Source organism: Chiloscyllium punctatum, chromosome 39 (assembly GCF_047496795.1).
Source record: "Chiloscyllium punctatum isolate Juve2018m chromosome 39, sChiPun1.3, whole genome shotgun sequence".
Classification (NCBI taxonomy): Eukaryota; Metazoa; Chordata; class Chondrichthyes; order Orectolobiformes; family Hemiscylliidae; genus Chiloscyllium; species Chiloscyllium punctatum.
Genome location: NC_092777.1, coordinates 26052472 through 26068436, shown reverse-complemented (window position 1 = coordinate 26068436; position 15965 = coordinate 26052472). Strand labels below are relative to the sequence as shown.

General features: G+C 42.1%; 1 long non-coding RNA gene across 1 annotated transcript in view; it reads right to left on the bottom strand.

Annotated features, from left to right (window-relative positions):
- Positions 1 to 2136: 2136 nt before the first annotated feature.
- Positions 2137 to 15965, bottom strand: part of LOC140463884 (uncharacterized) — a 31154-nt gene continuing 17325 nt past the window's right edge. The window contains exon 3 of the long non-coding RNA XR_011954800.1: positions 2137 to 2683. This is a non-coding gene — a long non-coding RNA (uncharacterized lncRNA). The remainder of the gene's footprint in view (positions 2684 to 15965) is intronic.

Sequence of the window (15965 nt, the reverse complement as noted above, 5' to 3'; positions counted from 1 at the left end):
AAAGATGTGCAGGTCAGGTGAACTGGCCATGCTAAATTGCCCATAGTGTTAGGTGCATTAGTCAGAGGGAAATGGGTCTGAGTGGGTTACTCTTCAGAGGGTCGGTGTGGACTTGTTGGGCCAAAGTGCCTGTTTCCACACTGTAAGGAATCTAATCCAATCTAATTTGGGAAATCTGGTTGGCATGGATGAGTTGGATTGGAGAAGCTGTTTCCATGCTGCATGACATTATGATTCCAGGAGTTGATAGGTCAAATAAATTGCCTAGTGCATAATGGCAAAAAGCAGACAAAAAATATAAGGATAGCAGCAAGGTAATTGATAAATCATACCTCTATATTTAATTAATAACACTGTACCTTTAAATGATTGTTAACTAAAACACTCTAAATGGCCAGCCTAAAAAAAAACTAGAGCCCAAGGTATTATGAATGAATTTTAACTAAACTCAAAGATAATGGAAATAAAATATTATTTAGGGACAAATGTTTAATGTAGGGAAAGAAGACTAATGCTATTTCTCCTGACTGACTATATGTTTTCCACAGTGAGAGTCTCTCTTTGTAGTTTAACTCTAAGTCTAGCATTTTCAGCATCCAAGAAAAGAAAACCCAAGCTAATTATTCCTAATCAATGAGGGAGATGGGACATTGATGATGTGTGAATAATAGTAAAACTCTTCCCATACAAATGAATCAATGAAGCAAATAATTTAACAAATAAAAACCATAAAATCTCAAAGAAGCAACATCATATGTACAAAGTTATAACAATTTGTTATATATTGCAAACGTGAAGCAGTGACATCATTTGATTTATTAAATAGAAAATATCATTGTGTTGTTGAATCAGATACAAAATAACAATTGGATGAAAGTCTTATTCATCTGATTGTTTTAAGCACATTATGTGAATCGAGTTTAGGTAGTCTCAAGATAGCTCCTACTAACAAGGTAACAGATGTGGGTCTAAAGAATAAAATTGCCTAAAAATCACCATTAATTAATCATCTCATTCAGAGAAACCATAGATATAATAATAAGACCACAAGGCGGTAAGAAATAGGAACAGCAGTAGGCCATTCAGCCCCTTGAGCCTGTTTTGCATTTCAATAGGATCGTTGCTATCCAGCATTACTCGTGTCCATTTTCCGCCCTTTCCCCATAACCTTTGATTCCCCGACTGAAAAAGAACCTATCCATCTCAGCCTGAAATACACACAAGGACTCTGTCCCCACAGATCTCTGTAGCAAGAAGTTCCAAAGACTCATAACCCTCTGAGAGAAGAAATTCCTCCTCACCTCTGTCTTAAATTAGTGCCTCTCTATTTGAGGCCTCTGTCCTCTGGTTCTAGACTCTTCCATGAGGAGCAACATCCTCTCAGCATTTACCTTGTCAAATCCATTAAGAATCCTACATGTTTCAATGAGCTCACCTCTCATTCTTCTGAACTCCAGTGAGTAGAGACCCAACCTGTTTAGCCTTTGCTCATAAGACAATCCCTCCTTCCCAGGAAATATCCTAGTGAACCTTCTTTGAACTGACCCGAATGAAATTATATCTTTCCTTAAATAAGGAGACCAAAATAGCTCACAGCAATGTGATCTCACTAACACCTTGTACTGTTGCAGTAAGATTTCTCTACTCTTATACACAAATCCTCTTGAAATAAAGGCCAACATTCCATTAGATTAGATTCCCTACAGCATGGAAACAGGCCATTTTGCCCAACAAGTCCATGCCAACCCTCCAAAGAATAACCCACCCAGACCCATTTCCCTCTGACTACTGCATCTAACACTATGGGCAATTTAGCGTGGCTAATTCATCTCATCTGTATATCTCCAGACTGTGGAAGGAAACCAGAACACCTGAGGAAACCTGCACAGACACAGGGAGAAAGTACAATCTCCACACAGACAGTCATTCAAGGCTGGAATTGAACCTGGGTCCCTGGCACTGTAAGTGCAGCAGTGCTAACCACTGAGCCACATGCCACCCACACGCCTCCTTGATTACTTGCTGCACCGGTGTGCTCGCTTTCTGTGTTTCATACAGTAGTATCTCCAAGTCCCTTTGTGTTGCAATGTCACTCTTTGAAAACTAAAAAAAAACTTTTTTTCAACTGGTTCCCAATAAATTATATTGTTTTGTAATTTTTACTCATAATTTATTTGAAAACCTACTGTAATTATGAAGTTGTATATCATAAGACTGTTTTAATCCGTTTCCTTCCTGAAGCATTTTTTAACACTAAAACCACCGAAAATATCTGAAGGTGAGATCATGTAAAATAAATACCAGACAGTTTTGGAGAGCAATAGAATGCAGCCATGACAAACATTTCAGTGTCAGAAACAGACAAATTCCACCAGACTCCCCACGCTATTGGTTACTGAAACATTTCATCCTGAATCCCTCATGAGTCCAGGCAATCATTAAAATAAATACAATCAGCAATTAACAAGTTAATTGTTGCAGCACACGAAGGGTGGCCAATTTACAATGACATATTTTCTTCCAATGTAGTCTTTATAGTCTCATAGGATGTGCAGGAACTTAGTAACTTGGTTTCATTTTGGGGTCTGGAGCAATCTTAAAAATGTTAAAACTCCATGAATGATTCAATTTCCAGCTCTGTTTTCATTGTTTGTTCTTCCTTTTAATGTTGCCTGCCAGCATTCTGAGAAGACACAAAGGAATCCAATTATGAGAACTACTTGCACTAATTTAGGTATTAACGTTAAGTAGGATTATTGCAATTATTTGCAAAGTTGTATCATTTTAAACCGGTGAGTTTCAAAAGGGAATTGGATATTTACTTTGAAAGAAACAAAAGATTATAAAGCTGTAGTAAAGGAAAGAGGAAGGAAGACAAATTGGACAACTCCTTCAAAGAACTAGCACAAACACAATGGGCCAAAGAGACATAATAAAGCAGTTGTTTTCTATGATTTAGGACTGGTTAAATATGGATTTAAACCAATTGCTTTTCTATTGCCCAAGCATTAACTTGTACCTGCCTGTCACAGCCCCAGAAAATTTCAACTGGCCTGATAACCACAGAATTTCCAGCAGTGATTTTTTTTATCCAGTTATTTATCTAAGGCAGGAGTTCTGAAATTGTGGGTTTGTGGACCCCCCACTCGCCCAGTTGGGGTGTGGGATGATCAGTCAGGGTCATGAGCTCCGAGGTAGTAATGTGTCTGTTCGAGTGGAGACTCCATTGGGACAATCTGGGGATCAGCCCCAAAGGATCATCACATATGTGCACAGTCTTGTGATCTCTGAGCCCCAAAGTTTTCAAATGGTTGTGGACAAAACAATGCATTCCTACTCAACAAGCATCACCACACCACATGACCCCACCTGAACTTCACAAACTCACTTACTCTTGGATCACAGTAATTCTCAAGTGCAACAGTGATCTCTCACGGTGGACAAAAGGATTGGAAAGCACATTATTAAAGAGTGCATCTACACTGCAGGTTAGTATTACACACTTTGTTTCTGTTTTGCTGCAACAGCACCATGAAAGAAGACAGTGGATCCTAGAGGGAGGTAGCTCAGGGCTGTTGGAAAGGGTGCATTTTCCTTCTTTTGCTCAGTGGATGGAAAAGTGAATTTTAGGTAGGTAAGATGGAAAGAAGGGGGTACTGCCTTTCTGAGGGAGCACTCTCAATTTCACTCGCCAATGATAATACCCAACTTCCTTCCTGCCATTTTCAAAGCATTTGTAAAAAATACGATTCCCATATGCGCTAGGCTGCCCAAACCAGCTGCATGATGGTGTGGGTAGAGTGATATTAGGGGTCAAGCCCAGTTTTTAATAAACTATTTGTTTTCATGTGGTGAGCGGGCTACTGATTTCAGGAGCTGCCAGCCCTCCCCCAGCTCCCCTATTTCGGGGATGAGCTTAGGGGTGCTTGGGAGGGTAGTGGGCCAACCACTCAGCTGTGATTAAGTGCCATCCCATGGCATGGGGTACAGAAAATTTGGCTGTCTGGATACAGAATTGGCTGGCCCATAGAAGACAGAGGGTGGTGGCAGATGGAAAGTATTCAACCAAGAGCTGGGTGACCGCTCTTTGTGATTTTTATAAATGACTTGGATGACGAAGTGGAAGGGTGTGTTAGTAAGTTTGCTGATGGTAAAAAGGTTGGTGAAGTGGTGGATAGTGTGGAGGGCTGTTTTAGGTTGAAATGGGTCATCGAGAGGATGCAAAATTGGGCTGATAAGTGGCAGGTTGAGTTCAACCTGGAAAAGTGTGAAGTGATTCCTTTTGGAAGGTCGAGTTTGAATGCAGAATACAGGGTTAAAGGCAGTATTCTTGGCAGTGTGGAGGAACAGAGGTATCTTGTGGTCCATGTCCATAGATCTCTATTAGTGGGGCATTGAGTTTAAGAGCCATGAGGTTATTCTGCAGCTCTATAAAGCACTGGTTGGACCACACTTGGAATATTTTGTTCAGTTCTGGTCACCCATTATAGGAAGGATGTGGAAGCTTTAGAAAGGGTGCAGAGGAGATTTACTAGGATGCTGCCTGGACTGGAGGGAATGTCTTATGAACGAAGGTTGAGGGAGTTAAGGCTTTACTCATTGAGAGGCGACTTGATAGAGGTGCACAAGATGATGGGATAAATAGACAGAGTGAATAGCCAGAGACCTTTCCAGGGACAGAAGTGGCTATCATAAGTGGCTATCATAATTTTAAGGTGAGTAGAGGAAGGTTTACGAGAGATGCCAGAGGTAGGTTCTTTACACAGAGAGTGGTGGGTGCATGGAATGCACTGCCAGCAGTGGTAGTACAGTCAGATACACTAAGGACATTTAAGCGACTCTTGGATAGGCACATGGATGATAGTAAAATGAAGGGTATGTTGGTTAGTTTGATCTTAGAGTAGGATAAAAGGTCAACACAACATCAATGATGGCAATGCTAGTATATACTAATGGAAACTGTTTAAATGTCTTCTTTTGGAGATGGTTTGTCATTTGTACAGCCCAAGTTTAAATTTTTAGATAGAAGGAAACCTATAGGCATGTTTTAAATGCTTTTATGTATACTTTTTGTAATTTATTGAGAGATTCACTACTATACATCATCATAGGTGGCAATTGTTTCTCAATCATGTTTTTGTAATCTTTTACAAACTGCATGATTTTGGGTGCAATTTATGTCTGATTGAGTCAAAAACAGAAACTCTATTAACTCCGAACAAAGACTATGCTCTACCAGGACCACATGGTAGTCAATGTATATTAAAAGAACCCACAAACACAGCTCTTCCAACTGTTTGACATGACTTGGAACTTGGAACATCAGGATTCTTGAGGATAATTTGATAACAACAGATCAGAACATCACAGCACTCCAGCACTATGACTGTGGAAGAGCACATGATCCAATATTGGACTTTTCAGTCACTTCAAAACCCAACTGCAGAATGGAAGAGGAAAAAAATCATGGAGTGTATATCACACCTGGTTTAAAGCTAAGATGCACTCAGGTGCTTTTTAAACTGTCACTGATGATCATCTGCATTGCAACACTTCAAAATGACCTCACCAGTTGTAAAATGCTTAAGGGTGTCCTGAGATTGAGGCTTTCTAAAATATATTTCCTTAATATTTGGGGAATGGGGATTCTTCCTTCTATACTTAAACTTGTAAATTTGAAGCAGATTTAAATTGTAATCCTAACACAGGTACTTTATACGTACATAAAATGCTGCACACTGCAGAGGACAGTGGGAGTTACAACAAGCAGCAGCTGCAAACTGTAATCACTGCACTGCTTGATGGAAACTTTGAACTCCAGCTTCTGGTTTGAGGCCTGTAGTTACAATAGTAACACAACATGCAATTTTCATTGAGATATTATTAAGCTCTGTCAGAAAAATGTATCCAACTTAATTGTATTTTGAACATGTGCTTTCTCTGAGCTAATATTATGAGGTCCAATTAATGAAATTTAGAACATAATATTAGATACGAGACATAATCTTCAGATCCTCAATATTTTAAATATTAGTTTTAAATGCAATCCAATTTAAACGTCATGAAGCAGTCTGGTTTAAATAGCAGATTTCCTTCAGTATATAAACCAAACTGAAATATGATATGGTCAAAATGTCACCCTAATGCCCCATGCAAGGACAAAGGTATAGTTTAAATATGAGTCTGTGGAATCTATTCAGTTTAATGCTATCCATACAGAATTTGATCTCACATTCAAATTGGAATGAAATACCTTGGTAACTGCGGTAAATCATGAAAGGAATTCCTGAAGACTTGCCAACTGTGAGTGGTAAATACCACTTACAATAGTACCATTATGTGCATAACACTTTACTACTTTACTACTGTATCTATATGTGTTACTACTGAGAAGGGCTCAATACCAGGAGCTCTTTGTAAACTAATCCAACAGGGGACCGATTCTTATGAGCTCCACATCCTTTGACTTTGTTCTATAATTCTTACCTGCTGTGTTTTAACTCTATAAGGACAGTAAGAAGTGCAGTAACACAAACAGTATTGCAGTCTGGTATGAGGAATAAGAAGTAAAAAGAATCAATTGAAACAACGAGCTAACTTTGATTAGATCAGAATAGATTATGGACGGTTTCGATTGAAGTATTTAAGACTGTAGGATAAGGGCAGGAATCTGATCACTCCAGACATTGCTGGAATAATGGGACAATTTCTGGTTTGGAACTGAATTCTCTGAACATTGGATACTGCCATTGCCCTTTACCAATGTTCTGTCCCCAGATTCCCCAGACCAGTTAGAGAGGGAGGGTGGAAAGATGTATCCATTCTGTTAAAGGAAGAATTTCTGTTTCGAGGAGCCATTGGCTGACTTTGAAAAGCTGAGCTGCATTTTGATTTTTGAGTTTGCAGCCACCTGGGAAAAGACATCTTCCATCATTACTTGGGTGTCTTTCCTCTTTCCTGATGAGTATCACAGGCTAGGCCAGGTTTATTACCTTGGAGCCAAAACTAAACTGAGCACCATACATGGAAGTGACTTGCAGTATACAGATGACCAAAATATCATTGCTCACTCTGCAACAGACTTGTAAATCCGTCTCAACCTCTTCGATTCTACGTACAGGAGACTCAGAATGTCCTTGAATGCTATGGAAACTAAACTCATATGTCAGCCCAGACCTGATCACTTCCCATATGTGCTAGAAACATTCTGCAACATGTTGCATAGATACTTTGCCTTTACAGCCATTTGTCTCAAATGTCCAGCATTGATGATGAGGTTCAACTCCATCAGCTGGGACCAGCTGAGATTGGCTCAGTCTTTCAGAATTTAAGGCAGTACCCTGTGTGAAAACAAAGAACTCTGCAAGTCAACAGAAGTCCATGTGCACAGACCAATTGTTGTCACCACACTCCTGTACTGCAGTGAGACCGTAACTGTGTTTCAGCAACACATGAGAAGCACTAGAGAAATTCCATGAGACGTGCCTCTGCTTCATTCTCCGAATTTATTGGAGGACCATTGAACAAACACTAATGCCCTTGTTGAAGTCAGCTCTACAAGTATTCAAAGCAGAGCGCTTGCAAAATCAATTTCAATGGAATGGACACTGTTTGGATGTGTGAAAAGTGTCTCTTCTGCCACGTTCTGTTTACTCAACTCTCAAATGCCCATGTTCCAGGGAAGGACAAGAAATATACTCTAAAACTCAACTTGAAATATTGAAGGATTGGCATTAATGACTGGGGTGGGTTTGCTACCCATCATTCCAAATAGTGACACATATCCATCTAGCTGTATCAAGCTTTGATTTCAAATGCCTTAAGAATGAGGAAGAGCAGCAGCAAAAAAATAAACAGCAGGAAGCAAATCCTTTATTCTGGATGTATGTTGCTGGGAGAGAGAATGCAAGTTTAAGCTGATGGGTGGAGTGCCAATCAAGTAAACTATCTTGTCCTGGATAGTGTCAACCATCTTGAGTGTAGTTGGAGCTGCATACATCAAGGCAAATGAGGACTATTCAATCGGACTCCTAACTTGTGCCTTGTAGATCCTGAATAGGATCTAAGGAGTTATTATGTAAATTCCTTATTGTAGAATTCCCAGTCTTTGACCTGCTTCAACAGCCACAGTGCTTATATAACTGATTTGATTCATTTCCCTATCCATGTTAACACCCAAGGTGTTGACAGTGAGGAATTCAGTGATGATTGACAATTGGAGGAAGATGGTTTTGGAAATGGTAATTACCTAGCAGCTGTGAGAAGTGAATGTTATTTTCCACTTATCAGCCCAAAATTAAACCAGTCTTGCTGCATGTGGACACAGACTGCTCCTGATGTGGGACTTAATGGCAAGTTTTTGCAAGTAAAGAGCTCAAAAGGTTTGGCAAAAAGGTTCGCTTTCCTCATAGTAAAAGCTCTATGATTCTATCAGACTGAATGCTGGAAAGTGGGGTGAAGCTGGGTGGCTCACATTTCAACCAATACAGACAAGATAGGCCTTCTGGGATCCTTCTGTGCAGTAAACCTTCTGTAAAATTACGAATCTATATTCAGAGAACCAATGTTCTGTCAGAAGACCGTGTGCTTGGGTAAGGCCTCCCTCCAGCCAGATGTTCATGTGCACCCCTCTCTACTTGAATTGGCCGATGTGAAGACAACTGATGCTGCCTCTGGCATTGCTCCTGCTGCTGTAGTAGATGGCAATACCGTGGCTTCTGCCTTTGTCCATCAGCAGAGGTGGAAGACCTTTGAAGACGGCAACTAATAAATGCAACTGAGGATGAATGAAACGTTGGACACAAAGTGTCTTCTAATGGCAATCATGGATAAAACATTGATAGAACTCCCTGAGAGAAGAAGTGCCTTGAACATCATCCTCTTTGCTGGTCATGACTGGAGCTCTTCAGTGTGGTTGATTAAACCTTACTAGCTTGTTAGTTTCTCCTGCTGTGCATTTACCTCAATGATCCTGGCCAGTCGCAGGCACGTCGAGAATAAGAACAGGTCTCCTGGTTGGGAAAAGCAAGATTCAGGGTTTAAGTGGATCATACTCAGCTTCTTAACAATCTCAAACACTTCTTAATTCCTTACCAACCAGTCCAAGGGTTCCATGCTCTCTTTCAATTCCACATTGGGGAAAAAAAGGAAGAGGTGGGATTATGTGAGAGACTGACCAAGACCCAATTTTGGGATTTTTTTTCCCAGCCGGCACATACGCAAACACATCTCTAGCAGGCCAGGAGAATTCGGTCCACTGATTGTGCAGAAATTATGTGTCACTGTAAGACCAATAGATAGAGAGTTTGGACATAGATCAAGAGAATCTCTTTAACAGAAGGTTATAAGTCAATGCAGAGGGTGATGGATTGAAACAAAAGACATGCTTTTCTGGGTAATCCAAGATGGAGGATGGGAAAAATTTCTGGCTGTAACAGGCTACTCCTTTTTTGAGGTATTTAGGTGTTGGAGGTGATTCCCTCGAATTCCATGAACAGCAATTACTGTTTTATATTGTTGTATTGTCTTGGAACTTTGGAGAAAAGAAATGTCAAAACAACAGCACTTTTAAAAGGGAGAGAAACAGACAAAGGAAGCACATGGTGAGGTCAGTGCAGGAGAGAGAGAGAAAGAAACCCAACTGCTTACTGACAGAGTTGGTAGTGACTGCCTTTGCTGTTGAATTCATGTATCACTGGACATCGGAGAGCATCTGGGAAAATTAACAAAAGTGAAATTCACAACTAATCTTGGAAGAACCTGTTTGGAAGAGGTCACAGCACAGAAACAGGTAAGTAAATATTTTAAGTACGGCCTTACAGTAAGTCTGCAGTAGTGAGTAGAGTGGGTTCTTTCTTGATTATATGTTATATTGAGATATGTTTCTTGCTTAAGCTTCAAAATATAAGCCATATTATTAATTTAACCTGGAGCAGTGTTTTGTAGAGGAATAACCCAGAGCTATTTTCTGGGTCTATAGACTGAAAGAAGCAGAAATGGCCTCTGGTAGAGTGATGTTCTCTTCTTGCCGGATGTGGGAATTTAGGGAGAGTTTACGAGTTACTGGGGATTATATCTGCAATAAGTGCCATTGGTTGCAAATCTTATCAGATTGAATGGTTTGATTGGAGAGACGTTAGAGGCAATGAGGAATTTACAAGAGCAAGGGGTTGTGATGGATGGCAGTTATAGGAAGGAAGAAAAGTTGCAGATACAGTCACATAGATGGGTTAACTCCAGGAATGGTAAGAGAGGTAGGCAGGTAGTGCAGGAGTCTTCTGTGACTATCCCCATTTCAAACAACTATGCTGTTTTGGAAAATGTAGGGGGTGATGGATTCTCAGGGGAATGGAGCACAAACATCCAAGTTTTTGGTATTGAGACTGGCTCTAATGCAATGAGTACCAAGAGATGGATTGTGTTAGGGGACTCTCTAGACTGAAGTACAGACAGACGTATCTGTGCACAGCAGCGAAAAATCAGAATGGTGTGTTGCTTCACTGGTGCCAGGATCAGGGATGTGTCAGAGACGGTGCAGAATGTTCTCAAGGGAGAGAGGGGCCAGCAGGAGGTCATTGTACACCAATGGAACTAATGACAGAGGAAGGGGAAAGGTTGAGATTCAGAAGAGAGATTACAGAGAGTTAGGCAGGAATTTAAAAAGGAGGTCCTCGAGAGTAGTAATATCAGGATTACTCCAGGTGCTACGAGCTAGTGACGGCAGGAATAGGAGGATAGAGCAGATGAATGCATGGCTGAGCAGCTGGTGTATGGGAGAAGGATTCACATTTTTGGATCATTGGAAGCTCTTTTGTTGTAGAAGTAACCTGCACAAGAAGGATGGATAGATTTTGCACCTAAGTTGCAAGGGGGATAATATACTGGCAGGGAGATTTGCTAGAGCTGCTCAGGAGGGTTTAAACTTGTAAAGTGGTGGTGGTGGTGGAGGGGGGGGGGGGTGGGGGGGGGGTGGTGGTGGCGGTGTGCGTTGGTGGTGGTGGGACCCAGAGGGATAGTGAGGAAAGGGAAGGAAATCAATCTGAGACTGGTATAGTTGAGAACAAAGGCAAGTCAAACAGTCAGGGCAGGCAGGGACAAAGCAGATTCTGGATTAGTGGTGCTGGAAGAGCACAGCAGTTCATGCAGCATCCAAGGAGCTTCAAAATCGACGTTTTGGGCAAAAGCCCTTCATCTGGAATAAAGGCAGTGAGCCTGAAGCATGGAGAGATAAGCTAGAGGAGGGTGGGGGTGGGGAGAGAGTAGCATAGAGTACAATGGGTGAGTGGGGGAAGGGATGAAGGTGATAGGTCAGGGAGGAGAGGGTGGAGTGGATAGGTGGAAAAGGAGATAGGCAGGTAGGACAAGTCCGGACAAGTCATGGGGACAGTGCTGAGCTGGAGGTTTAGAACGAGGGTGAGGTGGGGGAAGGGGAAATGAGGAAACTGTTGAAGTCCACATTGATGCCCTGGGGTTGAAGTGTTCTGAGGCGGAAGATGAGGCATTCTTCCTCCAGGTGTCTGGTGGTGAGGGAGCGGCGGTGAAAGAGGCCCAGGACCTCCATGTCCTCGGCAGAGTGGGAAGGGTACTGTTGGGGACGTCTGGAGAGGAAGGAACGGAGGGCTTGGAGGCCCTGGTCATGGCGGATGGAGGTATAGAGGGATTGGATATCCATGGTGAAGATGAGGCGTTGGGGTCTGGGAAAACGGAAGTCTTGGAGGAGGTGGAGGGCGTGGGTGGTGTCTCGAACGCATGTGGAGAGTTCCTGGACTAGGGGGGATAGGACAGTGTCGAGTTAGGTAGACATGAGTTCAGTGGGGCAGGAGCATGCTGAGACAATGGGTCAGCCAGGGTAGTCAGGCTTGTGGATCTTGAGAAGGAGGTAGAACCGGGTAGTGCGGAGTTCCCGCACTATGAGGTTGGAAGCTGTGGGTGGGAGATCTCCTGAGGTGATGAGGTTCTGTATGGTCTGGGAGATGATGGTTTGGTGATGGGGGGTGGGGTCATGGTCGAGGGGGCAGTAGGAAGAGGTGTCCTCGAGTTGACGTTTGGCTTCAGCGGTGTAGTGGTCAGTGCGCCACACTAGCACTGCGCTCCCTTTATCCGTTGGCTTGATGGTGAGGTTGGGATTGGAGCAGAGGGATTGGAGGGCTGCGCATTGTGAGGGTGAGAGGTTGGAGTGGGGGAGGGAGGTAGACAGGTTGAGGCGGTTAATGTCCCGGCGGCAGTTGGAAATGAAGAGGTCGAGGGCAGGTAATAGGCCAGCGCGGCGTGTCCAGGTGGATGCAGTGTGTTGGAGGTGGGCGAAGGGGTCCTCGGAAGGTCCTCGGACAAAGCAGAGAACAAGATAGGACTGATAAATTAAACAGCTTTACTTCAATGCAAGGGGCCTAACAGGGAAGGCAGATTAACTCTGGGCATGGTTAGGAATGTGGAACTGGGATATCATAGCGATAACAGAAACAGGCTCAGGGATGGATAGGACTGGCAGCTTTATGTTCTAAGATACAAATGCTACAGGAAGGACAGAAAGTGAAGCATGAGAGAAGGGGGAGTGGCATTTTTGATAAAGGATAGCATTACAGCTGTACTTAGGGAGAATATTCCCGGAAATACATCCAGGGGAGTTATTTGGGTACAACTGAGAAATAAGAAAGGGATGATCACCTTATTGGTAATGTATTATAGACCCCCTAATAGTCAGAGGGAAATTGAGAAACAAGTTTGTAAGGAGATCTCAGTTATCTGTAAGAATAATAGGGTGATTATGGTTGGGGATTTTAACTTTCCTAACACAAAACTGAGTCTGCCATACTGTTAAGGGTTTAGATGGAGAGGAATTTGTTAAGTGTGTATAAGAAAGTTTTCTGATTCAGTATGTGGATGTACCTACGAGAGGAGATGCAAAACTTGACCTACTCTTAAGAAATAAGGCAGGGCAGGTGACTGAGGTGTCACTGGGGGAGCACTTTGGGGCCAGCGACAATAATTCTATTACTTTTAAAATAGTGATGGGAAAAGATAGACCAGATCTAAAAATTGAAGTTCTAAATTGTAGAAAGGTCAACTTTGACAGTATTAGGCAAGAACTTTCAAAAGCTGACTGAGGGCAGATGTTCAGAGGTAAAGGGACAGCTGGAAAATGGGAAGCCTTCAGAAATGAGATAACAGAGTGCAGAGACAGTGTATTCCTGTTGGGGTGAAAGGAAAGGCTGGTAGGTATAGGGAATGCTGGATGACGAAGGAAATTGAGGGTTTGGTTAAGAAAAAGAAGGAAGCATATGTCAGGTAGAGACAGGATTGATAAAGTGAATCCTTAGAAGAGTATAAAGGCAGTAGGAGTCTACTTAAGAGGGAAATCAGGAGGGAAAAAAGAAGCCATGAGGTAGCTTTGGCAAATAGAGTTAAGGAGAATCCAAAGAGTTTTTACAAATACATTCAGGACAAAAGTCTAACTAGTGAGAGAATAGGGCCCCTCAAAGGTCAGCAAGGCAGCCTTTGTGTGGAAGCCGCAGGAGATGGGGGAGATACAAGACTAGTATATTGCATCAGTATTTATTATGGAAAAGGACATAGAAGAAATAGAATGTAGGGAAATAGATGGTGACATCTTGAAAAAGGTCCAGATTACAGAGGAGGAAGTGTTGGATGTCTTGAAATGAATAAAGGTGGATAAATCTCCAGGACCTGATCAGGTGTACCTGAGAACACTGTGGGAAGCTAGGGAAATGATTGCTGGGCCTCTTATTGAGATATTTGTGTCATTGATAGTCACAGGTGAGGTGCCAGAAGTCTGGAGGTTGGCAAACGTGCTGTCACTGTTTTAAGAAAGGTGCTAAGGATAAGCCAGGGAACTATATACCAGTGAGCCTGATGTCGGTGGTTGGCAAGTTGTTGGAGGGAATCCTGAGAGACAGGATGTACATGTATTTGGACAGGTAAGGATTGATTAGGGATAGTCAACATGGCTTTGTGCGTGGGAAATCATGTCTCACAAACTTGGTTGACTTTTTAGAAGAAGTAACAAAGAGGATTGATGAGGGCAGAATGGTAGATGTGATCTATATGGACTTCAGTAAGGCATTCGACAAAATTCCCCGTGGGAGACTGATTAGAAAGATTAGATCTCATGGAATACAGGGAGAATTGGCCAGTTGTATACAGAACTGGCTCAAAGGTAGAAGACAGAGGGTGGTGGCAGAGGGCTGTTTCTCAGACTGGAGGCCTGTGACCAGTGGAGTGCCGCAAGGATTGGTGCTGGGTCCACTACTTTTTGTCATTTATATAAATGATTTGGGGGTGAACATAAGAGGTATAGTTAGTAAGTTTGCAGATGACCCCAAAATTGGAGGCGTAGTGGACAGTGAAGAAGATTACCTCAGATTACAACAGGATCTTGATCATGACTATGATATAAGATGGGCCAGTGGGCTGAGAAGTGGCAGATGGAGTTTAATTTAGATAAATGCAAGGTGCTGCATTTTCAGAAAGCAAATCTTAGCAGGAATATTACACTTGATGGTAATGTCCTAGGGAATGTTGCTGAACAAAGAGACCTTGGAGTGCAGGTTCATAGCTCCTTGGAAGTAGAGTTGCAGGTAGATAGGATAGTGAAGAAGGTGTTTGGTATGCTTTCCTTTATTGGTCAGAGTATTGAGTACAAGAGTTGGGAGGTCATGTTGTGGCTATAAAGGACATTGGTTAGGCCACTTTTGGAACATTGCATGCAATTCTGGTCTTCCTATTGGACGGATGATGTGAAATTTGAAAGGGTTCAGAAAAGATTTACAAGGATGTTGCCAAGGTTGGAGGATTTGAGCTATAGGGAGAGGATGAATAGGCTGGAGCTGTTTTCCCTGGAGTATCGAAGGCTGAGGGGTGACCTTATAGAGGTTTATAAAATCATGAGGGGCATGGATAGGGTAAATAGAGAAAGTCTTTTGCCTAGGGTGGGGGAGTCCAGAACTAGAGGGCAAAGATTTAGGGTGAGAGGGAAAAGATATGAAAGAGACCTAAGGGACGTTTTCACTCAGAGAGTGGTACGTGTATGGAATGAGCTGCCAGAGGAAGTTGTGGAGTCTGGTAGAATTGTAACATTTAAATGGCATCTGGATGGGTAAATGAATAGGAAGGGTTTGGAGAAATATGGGCAGGGTTCTGGCAAGTGGGTCTGGATTGGGTTGGAATATCTGGTCGGCATGGACAAGTTGGGCCAAAGGGTCTGTTTCCATGCTGTACATCTCTATGACTCTATGACATAACTATAGGTTAGTTTGAAGAAAAGGGAGGTAAAGAAATGTGAGAGTACGGTGGGCACATAATTGGGAAAGGTAAACCCCACCTGGACTTCTCAGTTTCAGTGGTCTGCTTCTGAATTGTAATTTCCACCTTCATCTATCTTTTTGTCTTAAATATTTTTATTTTGAAAAGGAATTCTGTCAGCATCATCAGAACATTCTCCAGATGCCACAGATGGGCTCACTGGTATGAGGAAATCAGGCTGTGGTAGAAATGTCAGGAATGTTGAAGTTCCTGGATTTAATGACAGTTTCTGTTGCCATTCATTTAATATGCTCACGCCTTGTTCTCAAGCTCCTCCCAACAAATAATTACAATGTGGTCATTGGTATCACAAACAAACTCTTTCAAGAGATTAAAAAGAAGCAAGTGGATGTTGTTGACATTAATTACTGTTCTTTTTAACCATTTTATTTCCTTTCAGGAGGATTTGGGCCTCCTATTTTAAAATAAAAAAGAAATGAAATTTAAACCCACTGTTCACAGTTAGAGGCAAATTTTGAACTATATTCAGTCCAGTATCAGGATTGAAACAGTAAAACAAATGCTTGATGACTCTGAACAACCTATTAAATTTAGAGTAATGGACACCTGGGAATATATCATCTTCAAGTCATGCGTCCACTTTTTACGTAATATAAGCCAAAGAATTACGGGGAGCAGTTTTCACT